The following is a 24,802-nucleotide window of genomic DNA, read 5'->3' as shown; positions in this document are numbered from 1 at the left end:
CTCCCTCCCTGGGCGGGATGCTCATCTCCTGACTTTAGACCAGGAAGTTATCCTCAGCCCCTTTCACAGGGGAGGACATGGGGGCTCGGCCATTAGCAGGGGTATCATTTCCATTCCATCAGGTCAGCGACCCTTTCTACAGGGCTGCTGGGCCGCCATCGAGGCCAGGCCTCGTGTTGGGTCTGCAGTGGTGAATTCTCCTTTTTTTTTCTCTCTCTCTTTTGAAAAGTCCAGCGTAGGAGAGTTAACTCTTCAGGACAGTTAAGCTAAGCTTCCTTCCTATTAAACAGGCTTCCCTTCTCCCTCCTCCTCCTCGTCCCCTTCCCCTCCCCATCCTCCTCCTCCTTCTTCATGAAAGTGTTGCCTTTGAAACAATGAAACCCTCGCCTCTAAGCCCAAAGTCTTTTCTGATGTCCCTGCCCAGGCACCCGCTCTTCGCTCCCCTTCCCAGAGGAAGCCCCGTGGTCAGTTCAGGGTGTCTCTTCCTGGTCCACGGCTGCACACGGAGCCCTCTTTTCCTGACAAAACCACCCGCCTGGAGAAGAGGTTGGAGGACGCCTTCTTCACACCAGATCCAGACAGTTCCCTCCTCTCCTTTCTCTTCTCCAAGAATCCTCCAAGAACAGGGTCACTGCACCCCACCCCACCTCACTTGGATGGAGTTCTCTGTTACACCATCATCTTCATACCACCAAACCAAGGGGGCCCAAGGGAGAGGCTGCCCCAGCAAGGAGAGGAGGTGGGAACTGGCCCAGTGGCCAGGGAGGAGGCCTTCCAGGGTGGGCGGAGAACCTCAGAGGCCTGAGATCCTGCAGAATAAATCCACGGGGACATTCCCAGCTTGCTTGCGGGGAGAATGGCTGTGTAAGTTTTGTCCCCAGATGGACAGGGTCAGACATAGAGAGAGGAGCAGGTCTGCCCGGGGAGTCCTGTCTCCTGCCCCTCCCAGGACCTCGCCACAATTCCACAGAGAAGCCATCTGCTCTGAAATACGTCCTAACTGAATCTCTCTTCTGGTTTTAGGAAAACAAGGTACAACAGACAGATCATGAATCATGAATGGTGGCCATTAGGACGCCTGAGTTCTGCTGTTTCTTGCACAGTTAGAATGGAATTAAGAATTTTTCATGCCTTGTGTTGTCTCCACATGAAAGGCGAATGGAGAATATATCTTGTGCCTCCTTGAGATTTCTAAGTTTAAAAGATTCAGGGACTTCCCTGATGGTCCGGTGGTTAAGACTTTGCCTTCACAAGGCAGGGAATGTGGATTTCATCCTTGGTCAGGGAACTAAGGTCCCACCTGCCTTGTGGCCAAAAAAACGGAAAAACATAAAACAGAAGCAATATTGTGGCAAATTCAATAAAGTGTGGTTTTGTTTTTGTTTTTTTAAGATTCAAATTTTAGAAGGAAGGAGCTAGGAATGAAGGTAGCAACAAACAATGCAAACACTGGTCTTCAAATCCAGCAATTGCAGTCCTTGGGCAGGTCGTGGTTTTTGTTTTTCTGTTTGTTTGGCATCTCCAGTTCTTCACCTATCTACTTTTAAAGTAATTAAACAGATCTGAGGATTAAAGGAGATGACACTTCTAAAGGGAGCTAGTTTGATACCTGGCACATGATGGGTATTTGGTAAACAGTGATTTCATAACCAATCTTATTTTCTTTGAGAGAGGTATGGTCTTCCCCCAATTAGTTTTAACCCAATGGACTTCATGCATTTAAAAAAAAAAATGAAATTCTTTCCACAATCCAGGTCTGAGGACTGTCATCATAACCTCCAGTTTTAGCAGCAGGCTGGAAGGTTCTAAAAAATGTTTGTAACAGTGGTTCATTGAGCAAGCACTGAAAATGAAGTGGACAGCTGAGGGAATTTTCCAGATAATCCCCACCCCAAATCGGGGGTGCCCAGGCTGAGTGATCAGAACAGTTGTGTTGGTCTCTGCCCCGTCTTGCCCAATGCAGACCTGCCTTTTCACAGATCCTTTGCTTAATATATTTTTAAAATACATGTATCTATATATACATATATCTCTATATATAAAATGTTGATTCACTATTTATTTCAAACTGTATGAAGGTAGCACAGAGATTCTTTGGAGGAAAGAAAGAGATTGAGTCGCTTAGCATGTTAAGTTCTAGTTTTAAAATGGATGTTAAATCCAGATCAATGATCATATTAATAATAGCCTTGGGATTTCCCTGGTGCTCCCAATGCAGGGGACCCGGGTTCTATCCCTGGTCAGGGAACTAGATCCCAAGAGTTCACATGCTACAACTGAGACCTGGTGCAGCCAAATAAATAACTGTTTGAAAGTGTTTTAAAAAAATCCTGATAGCCTCACTTGCAGTCACCTTTGGAAAGCCAGAAATATAGCATTGTCTGTTGCCTTTTTTTTTTTTTTAATTAAACTATAGTTGATTTACAATACTGAGAATATTGTCAGTTTCCTGTGTACAGCTTCAGATTCTTACCCATTCTAGGTTATTACAAGATATTGACTAGAGTTCCATGTACTGTACAGTAAATTCTTGTTGTCTATCTAGCCTCTTGGGTTTCCATCATGTCTCCATGAAGGACCCGAGGCATCCAGGAGTACCACCAATTCACATGGAGAATATGAAATTCAGAGAGGTTGTAGGACTGCTTCCTCCGTGACATAGAGAGGACTGTGGTTTCAGGTTCATCTGAAGACATCTGAGAAGCCTTCTCCCATGCTCTGGGGAGGGTCCAGCCTCCCAAGAGAGAGTCTATGCCCTAACATGTGCGGTGTATGTCAGTTGTTCAGTCATGTCCAACTCTTTGCAACCCCATGGACTGTAGCCCTCCAGGCTCCTCTGTCCCTGGGATTTCCCAGGGAATAATACTGGAGTGGGTTGCCATTCCCTTCTGCAGGGGATCTTCCTGACCCAGGGATCAAACCCACATCTCCTGTGTCTCCTGCATTGCAGGTGGATTCTTTAGTCACTGAGCCATCAGGGAAGCCCTGAATCCCTGACAGTCTGAAGCAATGCAAGGAAGGCTGAGGGACCAACCACTCTTCCCCCTTCTCTGCCATCTTCACACAAAAGCGTTCCTCCCTCTTAGATGCCTGAAGTGATTCATTCCTTGGAGGAGTCCAACCACAGGTCCAAGGATGCTCCGGGGCTGGCTGCACACTGATGCCCCAGGAGGCATCTTTGTTCAACGCTCCCCATGTGGCCCACAGCCAGGTTTTAACTCAGTTTGCTTTGAGTCTTGCTTTCCTAGCTGTCCTAATCTGAAAAGGAAGGACACCTCAGAAGAATGAACCCCAGGTGGCTGGAACCTTAATGCAAAACTGTCCTGGTTCTGAGAGATGGCCCTCGATGAAGGGGCTTCCTGATCAAATATGTGTGGCAGTGCTAACCACACTTTTCGCTTTCTTGCAAATTTGCTGTTCATATTAGTGTGGGGAAAGCTCTCAGAATACTTTCTTTAAATGTTTATGTATTTATTTCCTTGTCTGCGCTGGGCCTTAGCTGGGGCACGCGGGAACCTTTCGTTAGGACACACGGACTCTCTAGTTACTGAACTCGGGCTCAGTAGTTGCGGTGCGTGGGTTTAGTTTCTCCAGGTCTGAGGGATCTTAGTTCCCCAACCAGGGATTGAACCTGAGTCCCCTGCATTGCAAGGTGGATGCTTAACCACTGGGCCACCAGGGAAGTTCCCAGAATTCTTAGTAAAACTGGGTCAGCACCATTTCCCAAATGGAGTTGATCCAGAAACCTCTGCTATTTCTCCCCTAACACCTGTTAGTGTTCCATGGGACACACTTTGGGAAACATTGACTTTGTGTAACTGCTTTCACAGCTTTCTCTGTGGGTAATCCAGAAAAGTGAAAGATTAAATACATGACCAAGTAAAAAGTTCAACAGTTTTATAGTTGTGCTTGGGACCAGCTTAAGGTCTGGTGCAAATATCATGCAGGAAAGATTCCCGCAGACTTGGGTGCAAGTTTTCTATATTTTCCCTATAAAGTAAGTTTTTATGCATCAAAATTGTTTCCTACAAATATTGATATTATTTGTAGGCAGTTTTACAGTTTATGAAGTCCTCGATATGTTGATACAGTATATGACTTGGAAGAAGAATATTAATATCTCCATTTTATGACAAGAATATTGACCTTCTATAAACAGAGAATACTCTTTAGGGTCCCTTGGACAGCAAGGAGATCAAACCAATCAATCCTAAAGGAAATCAACCCTGAATATTCATTGGAAGGACTGATGCTGAAGCTGAAGCTCCAATACTTTGGCCACCTGATAGGAAAACTTAACTCATTGGAAAAGACCCTGATTCTAAGAAAGATCAAGGGCAGGAGGAGAAGAGGGTGACAGAGGATGAGATGGTTGAATGGCATCACCGACTCAATGGACATGAATTTGAGCAAACTCCAGGAGATAGTGAAGGACAGGGAAGCCTGGCGTGCTGTAGTTCATGAGGTCGCAAAGAATCAGACATGACTTAGCGACTGAACAACAACAAAGCATAAGCAATTCATTTGCTGGAAGCACTCAAAAATAATCTAGTCCAGTGTTCCTAAGCCCGATTCTGCATCACGAATTCCCTGGAAAATCTCTTGCAATAGATCTTGGGTGAGGACCAGGAGCTGTCGTTCTCAATGAGCCCAGGTGATACTGATGCTGTCTGCCTGTGGACCCACCTTTGGGTTCAATCCTCTCTTTTTTCATCAGGAAAACTGAGACCCAGAAAGATAAATGGAAGGATCCCAAATCACAGAGCCAGCACTCAAACATGGATTTTTCTCCTTCTAAGCGTACTGTTGTTACTTCTGAATCCTTGATGCTTCACTTTGGAGCAGAGGAAGTCAGGGCCAATTGTGGTGGGTGAATCATGGTGGGTCATGTAAGACACTCAGCACATCTGGGGACGAGAGGGAAAGGCACCTGGGGAGTGGGGGGTCAACTGCTCTTTGATAGGAATCCTATCTGTGCAAAACTGTTTTCTTAAATGAATAAAGTAAGATTTTCACATTCGACATTTAATTATTTTTCCCTTTAAAAATGACTTGGGGACTTCCCTTGTGGTCCAGTTGGTTGAGAATCTACCTGCCAATGCAGGGAACACAAATTCGATTCCTGGTCCAGGAAGATTCCACTGAGTTGCCTCGAGTCAGCTTAGTCCGTGTGCCACAACTCCTGAAGCCTGCGCACCCTAGGGCCTGTGCTCTGCAACAAGAGAAGCCATCACAATGAGAAGTCTGTACATCACTAGGGAGTAGCTCCCGCTCACCGCAACCCAGGGCAGTCAAAAATAAACACATAGATATTTCAAATGTTTGCCAGTATCAAAAAAAAAAAAAAAAAGTGACTCAGCACAGACAGAACAGACTGGTGGCTGCCAAGGGGAGGGGTCAGGGGAGGAATGGATTGAAAGGTTGGGGTTAGCAGATATAAGCTTTTATATATAAATGGATAAACAACCATGTCCTCCTATATAGCATAGAGAACTATATTCAATATATTGAGACGAGCCATAATGGAAAAGACTATTTTAAAAGATTGCATATGCTGCTGCTGCTAAGTCACTTCAGTTGTGTCCGACTCTGTACGACCCCATAGACAGCAGCCCACCAGGCTCCCCATCCCTGGGATTCTCCAGGCAAGAACACTGGAGTGGGTTGCCATTTCCTTCTCCAATGCATGAAAGGAAAAGTGAAAGTGAAGTCGCTCAGTCGTGTCCAACTCTGCGACCCCATGGACTGCAGCCTACCAGGCGCCTCCGTCCATGGGATTTTCCAGGTGAGAGTACTGGAGTGGGTGCCGTATATAATATACAAATGACTTTGCTACACAGCAGAAGTTAGTGCAACACAGTGAATCAGCTATACTTCAATAAAAGACTAAAATGGAGAAAGAAAGAAAAGTGATTCGGGCTCTCAAAATCTGTCTCCACACTTCTGTCTTTCAGAAATCCTTCTTAGAATCCTACAACCCAACTCACAGCCCTGCCTTTGATCTCAGCCACTAGACATCCTACAGCCCTTGAAGACACGCATTTGCTGACCTGTTGAATGCAAATACTCCCCAGACCTTTTCACGACCTGGGTTCGGCCGGAGGTAAAATCTCTCTGTCTTCCCACACCCTGGGTCCCCTCCGGGTCTATACCACGTTAAAGAACACCGTCAGTCAGGCGTGGAAGAAGGAAATAGCTGAGGGTCCGGAAGACTGGGTTGTCTGCCCGGCTCTGCCGCTAACTGGCCGGCTGCCCCCAGGCAGTTCCTTTCTCACTGAGTGCTTCAGTTCCCCTGTTAAAAAGCAAACACCTTGGACTTGATTAATATTTCCCAGGAGATGTTCTGAAGGACACTTCCTCAGGAGGTTAATGATTGTTACACGAGCACAGGCCCTCTGTGGTTAAGAACCTTTCAGAAACACCAGGACACGTGGGTCTCTACTGCAGGACACCTTCACCGTGCCTCACAGGTTGATGGCTTGTACAGAACCCTTGCTCGGGGGGCATCCCGTGAGGTTAATGTTTACAAAACTTTGGCTCGAGTCTGGAAGGATGAGCTCTGGGGTCCCTTCCAGGATGAACAGATGTGAAAAGAGGACTAAGAACTGGGCCAGAAGCCAGGAGACTTGGGTTCAAATCTCCTCCACTTACAAGTTGTGCGATGGCCCCTGTCTGAGCCTGTGTCCTCCAGCACACCTGGGGGGGGTGGGGGGGCTGTGGTGAAATTATGCATGACACCTAACACCTGCCTAGGGATTCCCCGATGGCTCAGCGCTAAAGAATCTGCCTGCAATGCAGGAGACACAGGATTCATGGGTTCGATCCCTGTGTCAGGAAGATCCCCTGGAGAAGGGCATGGCAACACACTCCAGTATTTTTGCCTGGAGCATCCTATGGTCGGAGGAGCCTGGTGGGCTACAGTTCAGAGGACTGTAAAGAGTCGGACACGACTGTGCATGCACGCACACAGCACATGAAACACCGCCTGGGATGAAATAAAGGCTGGAATGTTACTGGGACTTGGCTTTCTCACCCAGGTCTTCGTCAACAGCTCCACGGGACTTCCTTCTGAAACCGTTCTATGCATCAGCCATAAAACTGCAGTTTTTTTAAGATTTTTTTTTAATGTGGACTATTTTCAAAAGTCTTCATTGAATTTCTTACAATAGTGCTTCTGTTTTATGTTTTGGATTTTTGGCCACAAGACACGTGGGACTTAGCTCCCCAACCAGGAATCGAACCTGTACCCCTTGCCTTGGAAGACAACGTCTTAACCACTGGACCATCAGGGAAGTCCCTGAAACTGCATATTTTCAAGAAGAGTTTGGAGATGACCCTGACCACTGACTCACCCACTCTAGGCCGTGAGCTTCGTCCATTCTCTGGAAGGGGGTATCATAAGCAAAGCTGGCATTGCACGTAGACAGGCATGCCATGTAACTCCAGGCTGGGGAGTATATGCCCAAAGTGCCTGCAGCTCCTCTAGCCAAGCCAGGGGCCTTGCGGAGCTGGCGAGGATGCCCCGATCACCTGACACAGGGTTTTCGGCAGGAGCAGACCGGATTGCACTCGGGCCCCAGGAATGTTATTGCCTGGCCTCCCCGGAAGGCAGATGTTTGCCTAGGCTGACCCAGGGTCAGGCACACCTGGGCTGAAGACAGCCTATCTTTCCCCAGGGCTGAGCCTCCACATTCTGACCGGGTCAGGGTCAGGGGGTCACTGGAGATAAAGGCTCAAGGGATGATGATGGTAGGGAGGAGGTGGATGTGGATGTTCAGTATATCTTGCATTCTGGGAAGACCCAGAAAAAGTGTCTCTGTTAACAGGTGTGTCAGCTCAGCTTGTCGAGAAGCAGGACCTCAGTAACTTAGGATCGAACGATGCTGTTGTGAGCACAGATGTTTTCATCGGGGTGGGTGAGCACAGCTGAGCACTATTCAAAGAGACTTATGTGAGCTCCATCCTTCAAACCTCCTATTCTAGGAGGCAGCTTCTAACCTTTTCCTCTTTTGCTCATGCACAGAGAGGTTAAGTAACTTGCTCATGTTCCCACAGCCATTTAGTGATGACTCAGGTGAATCTAAGAAGTGAGTTCTAAAACCTGAGAGCCCACCCACCTTGATAGCGTGCCTCTTGAAACTTAACGAGGGGCTTGCTCTTTGAAGTCCAAAACGAGGTTGTAAAAAAGCATGTTTGTTCCAACTAGTATTTCACAGAGCAAGGTGCTGTGATGGGCCAAGAAACTAGAAAAGGAGACCTAAGGGTTAGCAGGCCAGTGAAGTCCATTCACCTAAACTGCCCCCCATGGCTTTACTTCCTGGACTTCCGTCCCCTGGGGCACTGCACCCTCAGCCAGGCTGCGAAGTCAACACCAACACCAGTGGCCAAAATAGGTACTTAAAAAGCTTAAGGGCTTCCCTGGTGGCTCAGACGGTAAAGAAGCTTCCTGCGATGCGGGAGATTTGGGTTTGATCCCTGGATTGGGAAGATCCTCTAGAAGATGGCACGACAACCCACTCCAGTACTCTTGCCTGGAGAATTCCACAGACAGAGGAGGCTGACGGGCTACAGGCCGTGGGGTGGCAAATAGTCAGACACGACTGAGCAACTAAGCACACGGCACAAACAGCAAGCAGTGCAAGCATGAGACAACAAAAGGAGAGTGTTAAGTGTTCCAAAGGAATTCTAAAAAAGCTCCCTAGGACTTGGAAAAGGAGCACCTGGCTGGGTAACTCCAGAAGGCTTCCTGGAGGAAGTGAGATTGGAACATCTGCCATCACCAAGCAGCTGTTCTAAGCTCCAGAGCCAGTCACCAACCCTCCTGAAATTCCTGGCAGGATGCGTCACAAAGTTCCGGCTCCCAGCTGAGAAACAGCAGCCCCCAGGGGCTGAGGCAGCCCGGAGGAGCACCGGCCAGCAGCAGGCCCTGGCCACAACTCCCAGAGGCATATCAGAACTTCCTGAAGCAACAGCTGCCCTAAAGCAGGGCATGAGGAAGAGCTCTGCAAGTTAATCCACCAAGCTTTGCCCACCTCTCCTCTGCACCCCACAGGCCCCAGCCCCTAGGAGACAGCCTAACTGTGCAGGAAGCATAGTGCATGCCATCTGGAGACTGGACAGCAGGGAGGGAGACCGAGGGGCCTTCTCGGGCCTCACTGCCTTGGGCTGACTTGTCCAGTTCATTCTTCCTTCGTCATCCTCTTCTTCTGTTGCTGTTCCGTGGCTAAGTCATGTCTGACTCTCTGCCCCCTTGTGGACTGCAGCAGGCCAGTCTTCCTTGTCCTTCACTATCTCCCAGCGCTTGCTCAAACTCATGTCCATTGAGTCGGTGATGCCATCCAACCATCTCATCCTCTGTGTCCCTCTTCTCCTGCCCTCTATCTTTCCCAGCATCTGCATCCTCTTCTTTCCCGCTCCCTCAACTCCGCTTATTCTAAAAGCCCCAGAAAGCTATGCAGTCATGTTCACAGAAGATTGCTCAGGGAGGCTGCTGAAGGCAGATGTGATGAGGCCAAGTTCCAAGTTCTAGATCTTTGTAAGAAGACATGGAGATGGGGAATTGTGGAACTTCATGACTCAGACTGGGGACAGGGGGGTGGAGGCAGAGAAGGTAAGGGGCATAGCTAAGACCACATGGCACACTGGTACGCAGACCCCTGAGAAGTCCCCACACCCCAACAGCTCGAATAATCACTGTTCCCATCCCTGATGGCTAACTTGCCATTCGTCCGTTTCTCCATCCCATAGAAACCCATCCAGCCCCTAACAAAATACAGACGCTACAACCAAGTCACGTTTTGTCAGGGGCCAGAGCCCTTTCTCAAATAGGAATCTCCCTAAAACTAACTCAAAATAAAACAGAGCATTCTGGTACTTTTTAAAGCCCAAGTCCACTGTTTTAGGGTATTGTCTCAAGTTCAACGCCTCATGACCCAGGGATGCTTTAGAATCACGGAACTGGTTCAGTCCCTGAGGACAGACATCCACGTGTATTTGCTGCCACTAGTGACGTGCTTACTCACTCACTCACTTATTCCTTTGGAAAACATTTTTCACGTGTTTCATGCATTCAGTCTGGTGGAGAGGAGGACCAACACAGGCTGCAAAACATAGAAGGACTATCTTATTGTTCTCGTTCGCATTGGACACCTGCCCTGCCCTGTGGGCCGCTCCCCCCAGCCCCAGGAGGGGCTGCTGGGGGCCTCTTTGTGCGGCTCAGAGGATCTGGGTACCTGGCCCAGGGCCCAGTGCTGCCAGTGACGGGCACCAGGGAAGAGACTCGCACGTGGGCAAGCCCGGGAGCCACCCGCTGAGGAAGAAGAGGAGGAAGTGAAGACAGCTGCCTTCCCGAGTGGGCGGCCGTTCAAGGCCCTGGAGAGAAAGGCAGGAAGCCATTCGACCAGAGCAAGGAAGGAAGACCAGGATGACGCGGCCCTCACGAAGGTGTGCGCCTGACCCCTCGGTGGCTCTGCTCGCCATCCTTGGAGGGAGACTTGCACAAACACTCAGAAGAAGGTAACTGGAGGCCACAGGGCTCCCCGGAGCAGCCCCATCTCTTTCTTCTGGGTAACCAAAACAGTTTGGAGGAGGAAAGCCTTTGGAATAACTTTCATAAATGCCTCAAACCAAAGTATTTAGGTGAAGGGGGTGGGGGGCTCACGGGGAGGGATAGTAGCCAGGGGGGGATAAAGAGGAAATAGACCCAGGCCTTGGCCTGTCCAGGTCCAGCAACCTCAAGGTCATCCCAGAGGTCTGCCCAGGGCCACACACAGGCGAGGCTCCCATTACTCATTAGCCAGCCCGGGCGCTGGTCCCCGGGGTCCCTGTCCTTGGCCACAAACAGAGATGAAAGCCGAGCCGCCAGCTCAGGGAGCAGTGGGCCTGATAGCTCAGTAGCTGTCTCAGCCACCGGCATTATCAGAGCCTGGGGCAGCCAAGCTCCTGGGGGTGGGGGAGGCTGGGCTCCCAAACACTCATCACCCGCCCTTCAACTCGCCTCACCCAAACAAACGGGCAAAACAGCCACCGGGAGTGGAGGGGGCATTGTAACAGACTCCTGGAGCCAGCTCTGTAAGGACTGATGACAGGGAAGAAATCCTTCCCACATCCTCTCACCAGACACGTGGATGGAGGTCTCTCCTCTCACCCCCAGGCTGAGACAAAAGGCACCTGGATTCAGGTTCAGGGAGCAGCTGTGCCCATCCTGAAGCCCTGGTCCTGTCCAAGCTCTCTGCTCACCACACCTCCCCTCACTAAGCGGTGGTGGGAAGTGCCCGTGGGGCCATGCCTACCCACCCATGCCTCACCAGCTGAGATCACGGAAGTCCAGAAAGCAGCAGGTTGCTTCCACGACCTTGTCTGAGAGACGCAGCTGGCCCCATAAGCCCCCAACTACCCTCTGCCCGACTTGAAACTGGCATCAAGCATATGGCTGAGCTGCTGTCACAGCCCCATCAATGGAAACTGGAGGCTGACATTCTAAGCAGAGAAACCCAAGCAGAGAGCAGGAAGGGGTTCGATTCCTGGTCTGGGAAGATCCCACATGCCGAGGAGCAACTAAGCCAACACATTTGAGCCTGTGCTCTAGAATCCGGGAACTGCAACTACTGAGCCCACAAACCGCAAGTAACTGAAGCCCAAGTACTCTAGAGCCTGTGCTCCACAGGAGAAGCCATGACAATGAGAAGCCTGTGCGCCACAAATACAGAGTAGCCCCAACTCGCCACACTAGAGAACAGCCCGCACGGGAACAAAGACCCAGCACAGCCAACGATTAATTAATTAGTTAGAAAGAAAAAAAAACAAGAATCTGCCTTCCAGTGCAGGGGTCGGGAGTTCGATCCTTGGTCGGAAAACTAAGATCCCATATGCCTCAGAGCAGCTAAGCTCGCTCGCCGCAACTACTGGAGCCTCCAGAGCCATGCACTCTGGGGCCTGTGTCACAGCTGCAGAGGCCCATGCACCGCAACAAAAGATCCTGAGTGCCACAACTAAGACCTGGAGCAGCCAGAGAGATAGATTAAAAATAGTAACAACGAATGACTGACGTGCTGGGTGTCGGCTGGGGTTGATACAAAGATCCGATCCCTGATCTTGAGGAGGTCCTGAACTTGGGAAAGAACAGGTAACTAGACAGCACTCAGCACCACACAAGCTGCCCTTGGCTGAGCCCCGAGAAGGTGCTCTGCTTCTCCAGCCATTACGTACCTTTCACCAAAGAGGACGTGAGCTCCGAGTGCCAGCCACATGTCAGGGCTCCAAGTCACACCCCAGTCTGGTAGCTGTGTCTTAGGTCGGGACCAGACAGGGTTGACCGAGGCAGTCCCCTGGGAACTGAATTTCTACCCTTCCCAGCCACCCACACAGCTTCTTTTCCATCTCCATTGCTTCTCTGACCTTTGTGACAAGACCTCTCTTGTCTTCTGTTACCCTTGTTGCTTAAATCCATTTCTAGGGTTTCAAGGATCACTTTTTGAAAATATTTTTATTTATTTGTTTGGCTGCACTGGGTTTTCGTTGCAGCACGCAGGATCTTTCGCTGCAGCATGTGAGATCTAGTACCCTGACCAGGGGTCAAACCCAGGCTGGCTGCATTGGGAAGCACAGTTTTAGCCACTGGATCACCAGGGAAGTCCGCTCAAGCATTACCTTCACTTGCCATCTCCACACCTGAAGCTCCAGTTCACACCTCGCCTCGTGCTCCAGACCCCCATTCTACCCCAAATCATTTCAGACACTTAACACCATCCTGCCATTCTTGGGCTACTCTGTTCTAGATCTCTTTGGCCCGTGCTGGAATTTCAACAACCTGAGTCTCCTGTTGTCATTTATTCTCTCCTCATCCCAAGACCCCTTACCAATGTCTTGTTGAGTTCTCACGTCACTGTCTTATTCAAACACATTCCCTGGTCCCCTAACACCTACAGAACATGTCCTGGTGCCTGCAGAGCCTTGTGTGTTCTGGTGCCAACCTAGCCTCTGTTTTCTTCTTTTCAGATCCTAAACCCCAAGATTATACCTGAGCAGGACCCTGTGATCTTGAAAAATCCCATGTCCTCAAAATCCCATGGACAGAGGAGCCTGGTGAGCTACAGTCCATGGGGTCGCAAAGAGTCAGATACAACTGAGCTTGCACGCACACACACACAGGACACTATGGGGCCTTCCCAGGGCCAAATCCCTCCCCCATATCCTCTGCTGTAGCTCCTCTCTGAAGGACCTAGATAATAGTATCTGATGCACATTTCCTGAGTTTTTCTTATAAATACAAAAACCACCATCAAAAGGAAGACAACGACTTGATGACCATGAGCACATAGCCCCCAGGCCTCCTGGAACCTAAGGCTTGATCATGTGAATGCCTGTGACACTATCCTGTCCCCTCACCATCAACCAATCAGAGAACAGTGCACTAGCTGATCACAGATCCCGGGATGCCCCTGCCTCACCTGGCCTTTAAAGATGCTGAACACCATCAGGAAATCTGAGTGGTTCAAACACTAACTCATGGACTCCTTGCTTGGCACCTGCAATAGACACTTGGCTTTCCTTCCCCACAGCCTGGGGTCGGCAGATTGGCTTTACACAGGGGAGAGAACCCAAGTTTGGTTCAGTACTGTTGCAGGAAGGGGGAGCCCTCCCAGGGCCCGAGAGCCAGCTCTTGTCTAACACTCAGAAATGAATCGTCCGAGTAGACACATGTGCTGACAAAGAGAGAGACTTTATTGGGAAGGGACGCCTGGGCAGAGAGCAGTAGGGTAAGGGAACTCAGGAGGACTGCTCCGCCACGTGGCTTGCAGTCTTGGGTTTTAAGGTGATGGGATTAGTTTCTGCGTTGTCTTTGGCTAATCATTCTGACTCAGGGTCCTTCCTGGTGGCACACACATTGCTTAGCCAAAATAGACACCAGCAAGAAGGATTCTGGGAAGTGGTCGGACACGTTTCGTCTCCTTTTGACTTTTTTCGAACTCTTGCAGTTGGTGGTAGCTTATTAGCTCTGTGTTCCTTATCAGACCTCCTAGTGTAAAATAACTCATGCAAATGGTAACTATGGTGCCTGGCCAGGGTGGACGGTTTCAATCAGTGTGCTTCCCCTAACAGTTAATAGGATGACTCACTATTTCTTGGTCATCTCAGAGCTTCTACACCTCATGACCTCCTGGGTGTCTCTCCCCAGAGACACCTACCCCTCTGGGATGCAGTTCCTATCCCCACAGTGGGATAGAGGCCCTGCTTCCCAAGATTCCCCTGAATATGGTTATTTCACATCCAGGGGAACTTGGGTCCAGCCTTGTCTTGCACTTCGGTGCCAGGGAAGGAGTCTGGGCTGTGAACTTGGAATGGGTGTTAAATTCTGGCTCGACAATATCCAAGTTGTATGACCTTGGACCCTTTAATAGGAACCTTTTCCCGCATCTGTGAAATTGGCACCAGAATACAACCTTGCTGTGAAAGTTAGAAATAATATACATAAAAACATCCCACACAAGCAAGTGATCCGCGTGTGTTAAGTTGCTTCAGTCATGTCTGACTCTGCGACCCCATGGACTGTAGCCCACCAGGCTCCCACCAGAATTCTCCAGGCAAAAATACTGGACTGGGTTGCCATGCCTTCCTTCAGCGGATCTTCCTGACCCAGTGATCAGACCTGCGTCTCTTACGTCTCCCACATTGGCAGGCGGGTAATTAGTGCCACCTGGGAAGCACAAGTGATCCATAGGCAGTAATTATTAATATTATGATGCATTGTTTATTTCCCACATAAATACCTGGAGTTTTAGGCTGACCAAGCTCTATTTTCTTTTCCTTTTTTTTGGCATCAACCTCAGTCACCAACACAGAGACAGGATCACAGAACCCTTCCCAGCAATGCGATTTGAATCCTGACAAAACTGGAGGAATCAAGATTTCCTCTTGTCTCCTCTGCTGCTGTCCTGGCTGGGCCCCCTGGCGCCCTGGAGTCACAATTGTTCAGGATTACACCGCCCCCCGTCCCATCCCACCGCCCCCACTGTCTGCCTCTGTTTCCCCAGTCCAAGTACCTCCATATCCACACCCCCTGGCCCCATGCCATACATATAAGATGCTATGTAGGGTTCCTGCATGAAATAACTCAGTTGTAGGTGGAAAGGGAGAGCTTCTTAAAGGAACAGAAGTCATGAATCACTCTGAAGCTGGGAGGCAACCCCAGGAAGCCGTGCCATGCAAACCACAATTCCCCAAACCTCGGTAAGAAGTGGCCTCCAACCCCCCGGAGACCTGGCAGGAGACTCCTTTCTCTCTGTTGCTTGGCACTTGGCCGTTGTCATTCTGGCCGAACCCCAGCAGCCCAGAGGCACAGAAAAACTGAAAGCCCCAACACCCCTGCCCTAGATGCAAAGCCAGCCTGGGCCCTGTCACTTTTTCGCTTTCGTTCAAACCCAGAGGGTCTTCAGGTTGTGTGTGTGTGTGACTCAGTCGTGTCCGATTCTTTGAGATCCCATTGCTGTAGCCCCCCAGGCTCCTCTGTCCATGGGATTTTCCAGGCAAGAATACTGGAGTGGGTTGCCATTTCCTTCTTCAGGGAATCTTCCTGACTCAGGGATCGTACCAGTGTCTCCTGCATTGGCAGACTCTTGACTGTCTGAGCCACCAGGGAAGCCTGGGTCTTTAGGCTACAGACAGAGAAAGGTGGGCCGACAAGGCATCTTTATCCCAGCCTGTGGCTTTTCCTAGAATCAAGGCCCTGGATGGTTTGTATCTCAGGTGGGTGTCCTGGCTAGGGGTGATGCCGCAAACCCCAGTCCCTGGCTTCCCAGTCATGCTATGGAATGCTGGAGGCCAGGCCTTGGAGCCTGGGAGGAGAGAACACTGCTTGCAGATGCGAGCTTGCAAGAAGCTTTGATGTTCCGAGCGGGGTTGGGAGGCGTGGGAAGTGAGACTTCTGTTCCCCGGTGCTCCTGCCGGCAGAGGCTCCAGTTATCGGAAAGGCCCCAGCATAGCCTAAAGGTGCTGGCTACATACAGTCTGTCTTGGCCCAGAGTATATATCAGGGCCGGAACCAAAGAATGCGCTTGAATCAAAGTGGAAAATGAGCTGCTGTACAACAGAAAGCACTCCTCTCCAAAATATATAGGCATCAAAGTGTACCCCTGTCTAGCTGGGACAGGAGCCATCAAAATGCAAATGCGGGTTTTGAGAATGCTAATGTTGAAATTGGAGAACAATACCGAGACAGACTTCTTGGGGCCGGGGAGAGGGCCCCGGGGCAGGATGTGGGAGCCGAGTAGGGGGCAGGGATGAAAGGGGCAAAGGAAGCCGAATGAGAGAGCCGGAGAGGAGAAAACAGCAGGAGTCAATTGAGGTTGAAAGACTGCCGGGCCGGCTGGGGAAAAGGGGAGTGCTGCAGGGGACGGGTCAGAGGACCTGACCGCTGACCACTGACCTGAGGCTGCGCGCCCAGGAAAGGGGAGGGGGCGGGGCGGAGCGGCAGGACGCGCCTGGAGTCTGGGCTTGGACTTGAGGTCGAGGCCTGGGGAAAGAGACAGAGGGACCCGTGTTTCTGAAAGGCCCGTGATGCCAGGAGACGTGCTCTGCTTGGGTGCAGCTGGCCTGCAAGGCGGAGAGCGAGGGGGCCTGGGAAGGGGCCCGAGAGCGGGGCGCAGGCCAGAGGCAGGCCTGGGGTGGGAGCGGCTTCCCAGGGTTGGAAGTCGGCTCCTGCCCCTGTGGATGGCCTGCTTCCTCCCTGAGCCTCACTTTCTTATCTGGAAACCCGAGACCGGCTGTGCTGAGAGGACCCAATAAGTCAAAACTGAGCGTTCCACAGGGAAATGGCTTGCGATGTTGGCTGTCAGCTTCATAAGTTAAGAAACTGAGGCTCAGGACATCCCGGCCGGTCCATTGGTTAAGATTTCACCTTCCTTTGCAGGGGGTGAGGGTTCGATCCCTGGTTGGGGAACTAAGATCTATATGCCTTGAGGCCAAAACACAAAGCAGAAGCAATATTTTAGCAGATTCAATAAAGACTTTTAAAATGGTCCACATTAAAAAAAAAAAAGTCTTTTTTAAAAAGAGAAAGAAACTGAGGCTCAAGAAGGCTTGAGAACACGTGCAATCAGACAGCAGCGGGTTGGGGCATGGAAAATTCATCTCAACTCCAATGTCAGATCTGTACCCACCTCTACGAAGAAAGCAGGCCACAGACATGGGCCGTGGGACCCCAGGGAGGCCGAAGAGTGGCCAAGACTTGAATCCTGTTGCTGGAATCAGTGAGGTCTGAGAAGGGCTCATCTGGACAGTGGAGTCCCCGGACGGTTTGAGGGCCTGTTTTCAGGCCGTTCCTCAGCACGGTCACTGACAGCCTGGCACAGTTACAGCTCAGGCCATCACTGTGCCACCGCTGACCCCCAGGCTGAGTTCAAGAAGGCAAGGATCGTGTCCTGTGCCCACCTTGGTTCCTCCAGGGCCACGCATGGCATGGGGTGGATAGATGCCAAATGGGCTCACTCACTGAACAGGCACTGTGCTCCGAGGCAGGAATTCACAGATACATGTAGCAGTGTGACCCTGCTTTTGGATAACTCCTTCCAGCCTGCTGAGTGGATGAAGGAAAGAATGAATGGAACCTTGGATGGGCCAGGCTATCTTGCTTGCTGCTTTCTGATTGGGTCAAGCCTGTGTTCACATTTTCTGATCAGAGTCATCCCACTCTCTCTGCAGCACAGACCAGAGCCATGCCCGCACCCTGCCTGTTGGTTAAGTGGCTGGTATAGGGGTCTCAGGGCTCTCAATCAGTGCTGCCTTTATCAAAAAGAGGATGCTTACCCTTCTACACACACTGCAGGCAGGAGGGCCTAGAGCTGTTCACATCCTCTCCCTTAGACTCTCCCGGGACCAGGGACTGCCACGGCCCCAGGCAGCAGGAGGCCAGGGGAACCGGGATGATGTTCTCTGGTGTGGAGCTCCTGGTCCCCAAGGCGGTACGCTGGGGCATCACTGGGACTCCCACAGGAGGAACTGAGGGCTCGGCTACCTTTTCAGGTGCTGTCAGAGGAAGGAATCCAAGAAAATGCTGACTAAAGGGGGCAGCTCTGTGAACTACTCAGGAGCCAAGAACACACATATTTTCTCATGTTGTTATTGTTCAGTCACTCCGTCATGTCCAACTCTTTGTCCCCATGGACAAAGCATACCAGACCACCCTGTCCTTCACTATTTTCCGGAGTTTGCTCAAACTCATATCCATTGAGTCGATGATGTTATCCAACCATCTCATCCTCTGTCACCCTCTTCTCCTCCTGCCCTCAGTCTTTCCCAGAATCAGGGTCTTTTCCAGTGAGTGGGGTCTTCTCATCAGGTGGCCAAAGTATTGGAGCTTCAGCTTCAGCATCAGTCCTTCCAATGAATATTCAGGGTTGATTTCCTTTAGAATTGACTGCTTTGATCTCCTTGCTGTCCAAGGGGCTCTCAAGAGTCTTCTCCAGTGCCACAGTTTGAAAGTATCAATTCTTCGGCGCTCAGCCTTCTTTATGGTCCAACTCTCACGTCCATACATGACTACTGGAATCTATACACAACCACTTGTCTCATGTAGAAAAGACTCATTTTGTACGGGATGAACAACAGGGAGCACTGATGTGTTTCCCCTTTAGTGGAAATACCACAGCCTGAGGCTGTGTATGTGTTTGTGAGAGAGAGATAGAAAGACAGGGAAAGAAAGGACTGGAAACTTAGAGTGCATCAGGCCAGGGGCCTTTCTGGGGCTCACAGGAAGGATGAACAGAAGGGAAGGATGGGCCGGAGCAGGGACTGACTGACTTCAGGGAAGCGGCTCTGTCCAGGGCCAAGTGTGACCGTGGAAACGGACCTGCTCGCCATGCCCTTCCCCACCAGATCTGCCCACAGAGGAGTCCACATGGCAGGCTCTCAACCTCCCCCGTGTTGCCTGCAGGAGGAGTCAAAGATCAGTAGTGATACTTGTGCTGGAAGCCAGTCCAAGGGAAAGGAAGAGATTCCCCTCCCAAGGAGCCACAGAGGCCAGAATGCATGGTCACCACCCCACACCAGTTCACAGCCGAGGGGACAGTGAGAGAAGATACAGACACATTTGCAGATGTTCGGACCTAGGATCCACGCTGGGTGTCCAGATTCCAGAGTGAATGGGAACCAGTGTGAGCACAAAAGACCAAGTCTGGTGCAATGTTAGGCTTGGGAAGGGCTGCGTTTTACAACCTCACATGCAGTGTTTACTGGGAGAAAATGGAAAAAAAAATAAAGAACTAGGCTTTGAAGAGTGACCAATGTTGATAGACTCTCCGATTTAACAGCTTCTTGTTCTTCCTCACCATCATCACCTCTTCCCCACCATCATCACCTCTTCTCCATCATCACCATCTCTTCTCCACCATCATCTCTTCTCCACCATCATCATCATCTCTTCCCCACATCATCTCTTCTCCATCCTCCTCATTGCCTCTTCTCCACTATCATCACTTCTTCTCCACCATCATTTCTTCTCTATCACTGTCATCTCTTCTCCATCACTGTCATCTCTTCTCCATCACCATCACCTCTTCCCCACCATCATCACCTCTTCTCCATCATCACCATCTCTTCTCCATCATCTCTTATCCACCATCATCTCTTCTCCATCCTCATCATCTCTTCTCCACCACCATCATCATCTCTTCTCCACCATCATCTCTTCTCCATCCTCAACTCTTCTCCACCATCATCACCTCTTCCTCATCATTATTTCTTCTCCATCCTCCTCCTCATCTCTTCTCCACTCTGCAGGAGCCTTCCTGTCACCTGGGTTGGTGCACACACTAATGTGATCACCCTGACGCATTCGCTTCAGTTTTCTGTGTGTGTGGTGGTTGTTTGATCAGTGACTGTTTAATTGATGGTTGGTACCCTCATTGGACCATAAACTCTCTGAGGACAGAGACTTTGGTTAGTTTTACTCCCTGTTGTAGTCCCCGTACTGGCAGAATGCCTGGTGTATGATTAATAAATGTTTACTGAATAAGTAAAAGAATAAAGTAATGGAGCCAGTTCATTTCATAGATGCCTCAGAGCTGGAAAGTGTTGGGATCAGAGGAGGAGCCTGGAGCTTGGAAGGGCAGACACTAGACAGAGGTCACATGGCTTGGCTATTGTGAGGAGCTGGGACTTGGTCTGAGTATTCTCTCCTCTCCCCTTTATGTCATTTTGACTCAGCAATTTGGTGGCAGCAACAACAGTGCTGGCCGTGGCGGTGATGGTGGTGCTGATGTGTGTGTGTGTCTCAGGTGGAGACACAGAGCAGAGCCTGCTTCTAGAGCACAGTTAAGGGAATGGTATCCAGAAGAGTCTCTTGACATGTGTACACTTCTCTACTGTAGCATCTTTCTCCTTTAGAAATAACCACGGTTGGTCCCCAGACCTCACTGCCAATCCAAAGAAACAATAGGATTAATTTAAAAATATATATTCCAGGCATGGAGATGCATTTTTTAGGTAAATTAAAAATACAGGCTAATCCTACTGCATACTAGAACAGACACAGAGATCAACAAAATATCAGGAGAATATCCGAATTTTTTAATAAATGAACACAGTGGATTCTGCTCTTTAGTAGATAGCTTGTGGTCTCAAAGTTCACACTTACCAGTAACTTCTGGATGGGAACTCTTCTGGTTACCCTTGTGCTGCTGGGCTCATCATAACAGGTGCTCCACTCATATCTGTAGAATGAACAAGTGAATGAACTTTCATTAGACTGGAAAGAGTCCTGGATAGCAGAAGGAAGACCAGGGCACCCAAAGTGCTATACTTGTCTGTTATAGGATTTATTTGCTATCTCTTGGAAGGCCTATGCTTTCATAATACCATGGCCTAACAGAAGCAGAAGACCAGAGATAGGTTTGGTCACCTTTTGACTATTTGAATATAAGTAAGTTACCAAAGTGGAGAGTGAAAAAGTTGGCTTAAAGCTCAGCATTCAGAAAACGAAGATCATGGCATCCGGTCCCATCACTTCATGGGAAATAGATGGGGAAGCAGTGGAGACAATGTCAGATTTTATTTTTTGGGCTCCAAAATCACTGCAGATGGTGATTGCAGCCATGAAAGTAAAAGACGCTTACTCCTTGGAAGGAAATTTATGACCAACCTAGATAGCATATTCAAAAGCAGAGACATTACTTTGCCAACAAAGGTCCATCTAGTCAAGGCTATGTTTTTTCCTGTGGTCATGTATGGATGTGAGACTTGGACTGTGAAGAAGGCTGAGCGCCGAAGAATTAATGCCTTTGAACTGTGGTGTTGGAGAAAACTCTTGAGAGTCTCTTGGACTGCAAGGAGATCCAACCAGTCCATTCTGAAGGAGATCAGCCCTGGGATTTCTTTGGAAGGAATGATGCTAAAGCTGAAACTCCAGTACTTTGGCCACCTCATGCGAAGAGTTGACTCATTGGAAAAGACTCTGATGCTGGGAGGGATTGGGGGCAGGAGGAGAAGGGGATGACAGAGGATGAGATGGCTGGATGGCATCACTGACTTGATGGACGTGAGTCTGGGTGAACTCTGGGAGTTGGTGATGGACAGGGAGGCCTGGCGTGCTGGGATTCATGGGGTCGCAAAGAGTCGGCCACGACTGAGCGACTGAACTGAACTGAACTGAAGTTACCAAAGCTGTCTGAGCTTCTATGGCCTCATCTGTCAAATGGGTACAAGAATTCTTTACTCTCCTAAGATAATTTTTAAATTGAAAGTGAAAGAGTTAGTCACTCAGTTGTATCTGACTCTTTGTGACCCCAGGGGCTATATAGCCTGCCAGGCTCTTCTGTCCATAAGATTCTCCAGGCAAAAAGAATGGAGTGGGTTGCCATTCCTTTCTCCTGGGGATCTTCCCAACCCAGGGATCAAACCCAAGTCTCCTGCACTGCAAGCAGACTCCTTGAATCTGAATTCAGCCTAACATTTACTGAGTGGCAGGCACTCTGGTAGACGGTAGGGATGTGGTACAAAAATGAACTCATCCCTGTTCTTTTTAGTGGAGGAGATATTCAGCAAATAAATACAAATACAAATAAAATTACAGTTTGCAGTGTGTGTTATGATGGAAAACCACTGCAGGGGGTGGGGGTGGGGGGCGGTGCATAAGAGAGAAGAGCAGTGGTACCAATTCAGATCAGGGTGTCATGGATGAGTCAGGACATACCCAAGGGAGAGGTGGGGTTTCCGTGACGGCTCACTGATAAAGAATCTGCCTGCCAATGCCAGAATCACTGGTTGGATCCCTGGGTTGGGAAGATCCCCTGGAGAAGGAAATAGCAGTCCACTCCAGTGTTCTTGCCTGGGAAATCCCATGGACAGAGGAACCTGGCAGGCTATAATCCAAGGGTAGCAAGAGTCCTCCTACAGGACTGAGCGACAAAACCTCGCCTAAGGCAGGGGTTGGGGCGGTGGCTAAGGAAATAGCAGTGCAAAGGCCCTGGAGGTATAGGAAAGAGGGGGGCGGCGGGGGCGGCGGGGGCGGCGGGGGCTGGGCGATAAGGCGGGGTATGCAAAAGGTTTTAAGTGTGTGCTTGTGTGTGTTGGGGCGGGGAGCGTGACTATTCCATTCATGTGTTAAAAAACCCTTGCACTGCCTGGTGGAAAGCGGTTTGGGCTGAAAACGAGAATCAAACCTCAATGCTCCTTTCGGTGTTGAGATAAGAACCAGAATCTTAAGAGGCGGCTGTGGGAGTCCAAACCTCTCGTCTTTAAACATGGGGAAAAAACGAGAATCACATTTGTGGAGGCTCCGTCAGGCTCACACGTGTATTCAGCTGTGAACCGGGAGAGACCTCGGATGTCTGACATCTCTTTCCAGATATCTGGTGGACTGTGCCTCTTTTTGCTTTCTGAGATGCGGGAGAGATGACTGACGGGTGCTCAGGGGCTGTCGGGAATCGGACAGTCTGGGCTCCCAAGGATGGTTCCCAGGGATGCGCCAGCGCCGGCCATGGCAGCTCGCCGCAGCTCACGTGCTGCAGCGGGAACTTGGGGCTCAAGGTCTCCCTCCCTCCTAGGCGGCTTAGCCCCCTTTCTTCAGTTCCCTCCCGGGCCCTACCTGCCTAAACACACAGCTGGAGCCTCCCATTCCGCCCCCACCCTCAGGACAGGAAGCGAGCGGGGACTGCCACCCGCCGTGCTTCCCTAGGACCCGGCGGTCCGGATAGCAACCGGCTGAGAGGCGCTGCGATTGGCTGGCCCGGCTAAGAGGCGCTGCGGTTGGCTGCACCGGGGCTAAGCGGCCCCGCGATTGGCTGGCCCGGCTAAGCGGCACCGTGATTGGCTGGCCTCGCTTAGCAGCGCGGCGCTCGTCCAATCGAGGGCCGGGCCGGGCCGCCGCCGGGCCTGGCGGCGGGGCCGCGGGGAGCGGGGTGGGACATGCCTGTGGTATTTGCTCAGAGGGGCATGACCACTTTGGGCAAGTCTTTAAATGTGAGTCAGCTTTCGGCCGATCCCTGGGAAAAATTCCTTTGGTGTTGTCAGGCAGGGTTCTCTCACTGCAGCCTTTTTTTTTTTTTTAAACAATTCAAAAGGGATAATCCCGCTGAATGGAGAAAGGCGTTCGGACTGGTCCCCGGCTTCCCGGACAGTGATGGGGACTAGGGACCTCAACAGGGACGAGAGCCCCTAATATGCCCGGGAACAACCTATGAGCTGTCCGTGTGGAGGATAGGGGCACCTTCCCCCAATCCCTGCGACCCCAGTCCCGTCTCCACGGGGCACACATTGGTGGGGCGAGGCGAACAGCGCCCCCTGGAGTTGTGCTGGCGCCTCCTGCCGCGTGAAAAAGACCTCGCCGTTCCTTCGCTGTCCTCCCACCTCACTGTGGGTCCAGGACTGGACCTCGAACTTAGTAGCTCTGGAATCACGGATAATCCCTCCATCTCTCTAAGCTCTCTAAACTCTCAGGTTCCCCATCTGCAGAGCCAAAGGCAGCGGTCCAGGCAGTGAACTGGTCCGGGAGGAGGGCCACTTTTTTTGGGGGGGGCGGGGGAGGGGGCGCTCTCCTAACTCGGATTCCTTAATTGCGAGGGCAAGACAGTTCTGCACTCCAGGCCTCCTGTTTCCACAGCTTTGAGATGAGGGAGTTGTTCTAGAAGAGTGCTTGAGGGGCTTCCCGGTTCTATGAGGGTCATTGCGCCGGGCCATCCCTGTAACCCTCTCCCGCTGGCCAGCCGGCTCCAGCACTACCCTGTGGATGCTCCCCCAGTCAGCCCAGCTTCTCCCTGCCCGTGTGTCATCTCAGAGACTCGCAGTAGACAGGGTTAGGAGCACAGAGGGGAAAAAAAGACCAAAAAAGGCCGAGGGCTGAGGGAAATGAGCAGAAACTAGAGGGATTTATGTGCAATTTGATTTTAAATGAACGTCTTGTGCAAAAGAAGAGGCAACTTGGCATGTGTTGCTGGTGAGTTAATAGCTTAGGCACTCTTGGTCATAGGGATAAGACGCTGTGAAGACCAGCCTAGCTCCTGTGGCAACAGATTTTAAGAGGGTTGGCCGGAGTGGGGGGCTGTGGAATCTGTGCCTGGGAGTCTTGGAAAGATCTGGAAGGCGCCAGGCTGCTTTATGGAGGGGTTTTGAAATGCCAGGCCTCCTGGAACCCCAAGGGCCCCAAGAGTCTACTGGGCATCTGTGTGTGTGTGTGTGTGTAGCAGGTTTGAGTAAACAGCATCCCATTCTGCTGCTAACTCAGAGGTGTGACCTTGGGCACATTGCTGGCCTGCTGCAGTATCCTTTTTTATTTACTGCTAGAGGATGGATAAGGCTAATTGGCCTCTTAAAA

At 50.6% G+C, this 24,802-nt stretch overlaps 1 long non-coding RNA gene across 1 annotated transcript; it reads right to left on the bottom strand.

Annotated features, from left to right (window-relative positions):
- Nucleotides 1–4,706: 4,706 nt before the first annotated feature.
- Nucleotides 4,707–23,212, bottom strand: LOC133248294 (uncharacterized). The gene is made up of 3 exons (XR_009736659.1): nt 23,078–23,212; nt 20,630–20,705; nt 4,707–5,212 (listed from the first exon to the last, which is right to left on the bottom strand). It is a non-coding gene; the product is annotated as an uncharacterized LOC133248294 (long non-coding RNA).
- Nucleotides 23,213–24,802: the final 1,590 nt, after the last annotated feature.

The sequence above is a fragment of the Bos javanicus genome, chromosome 5 (genome assembly GCF_032452875.1).
Source record: "Bos javanicus breed banteng chromosome 5, ARS-OSU_banteng_1.0, whole genome shotgun sequence".
NCBI classification, from domain to species: Eukaryota; Metazoa; Chordata; class Mammalia; order Artiodactyla; family Bovidae; genus Bos; species Bos javanicus.
Note: the sequence above shows the minus strand (reverse complement) of the source record. Positions and strands in the feature narration are given on the sequence as shown.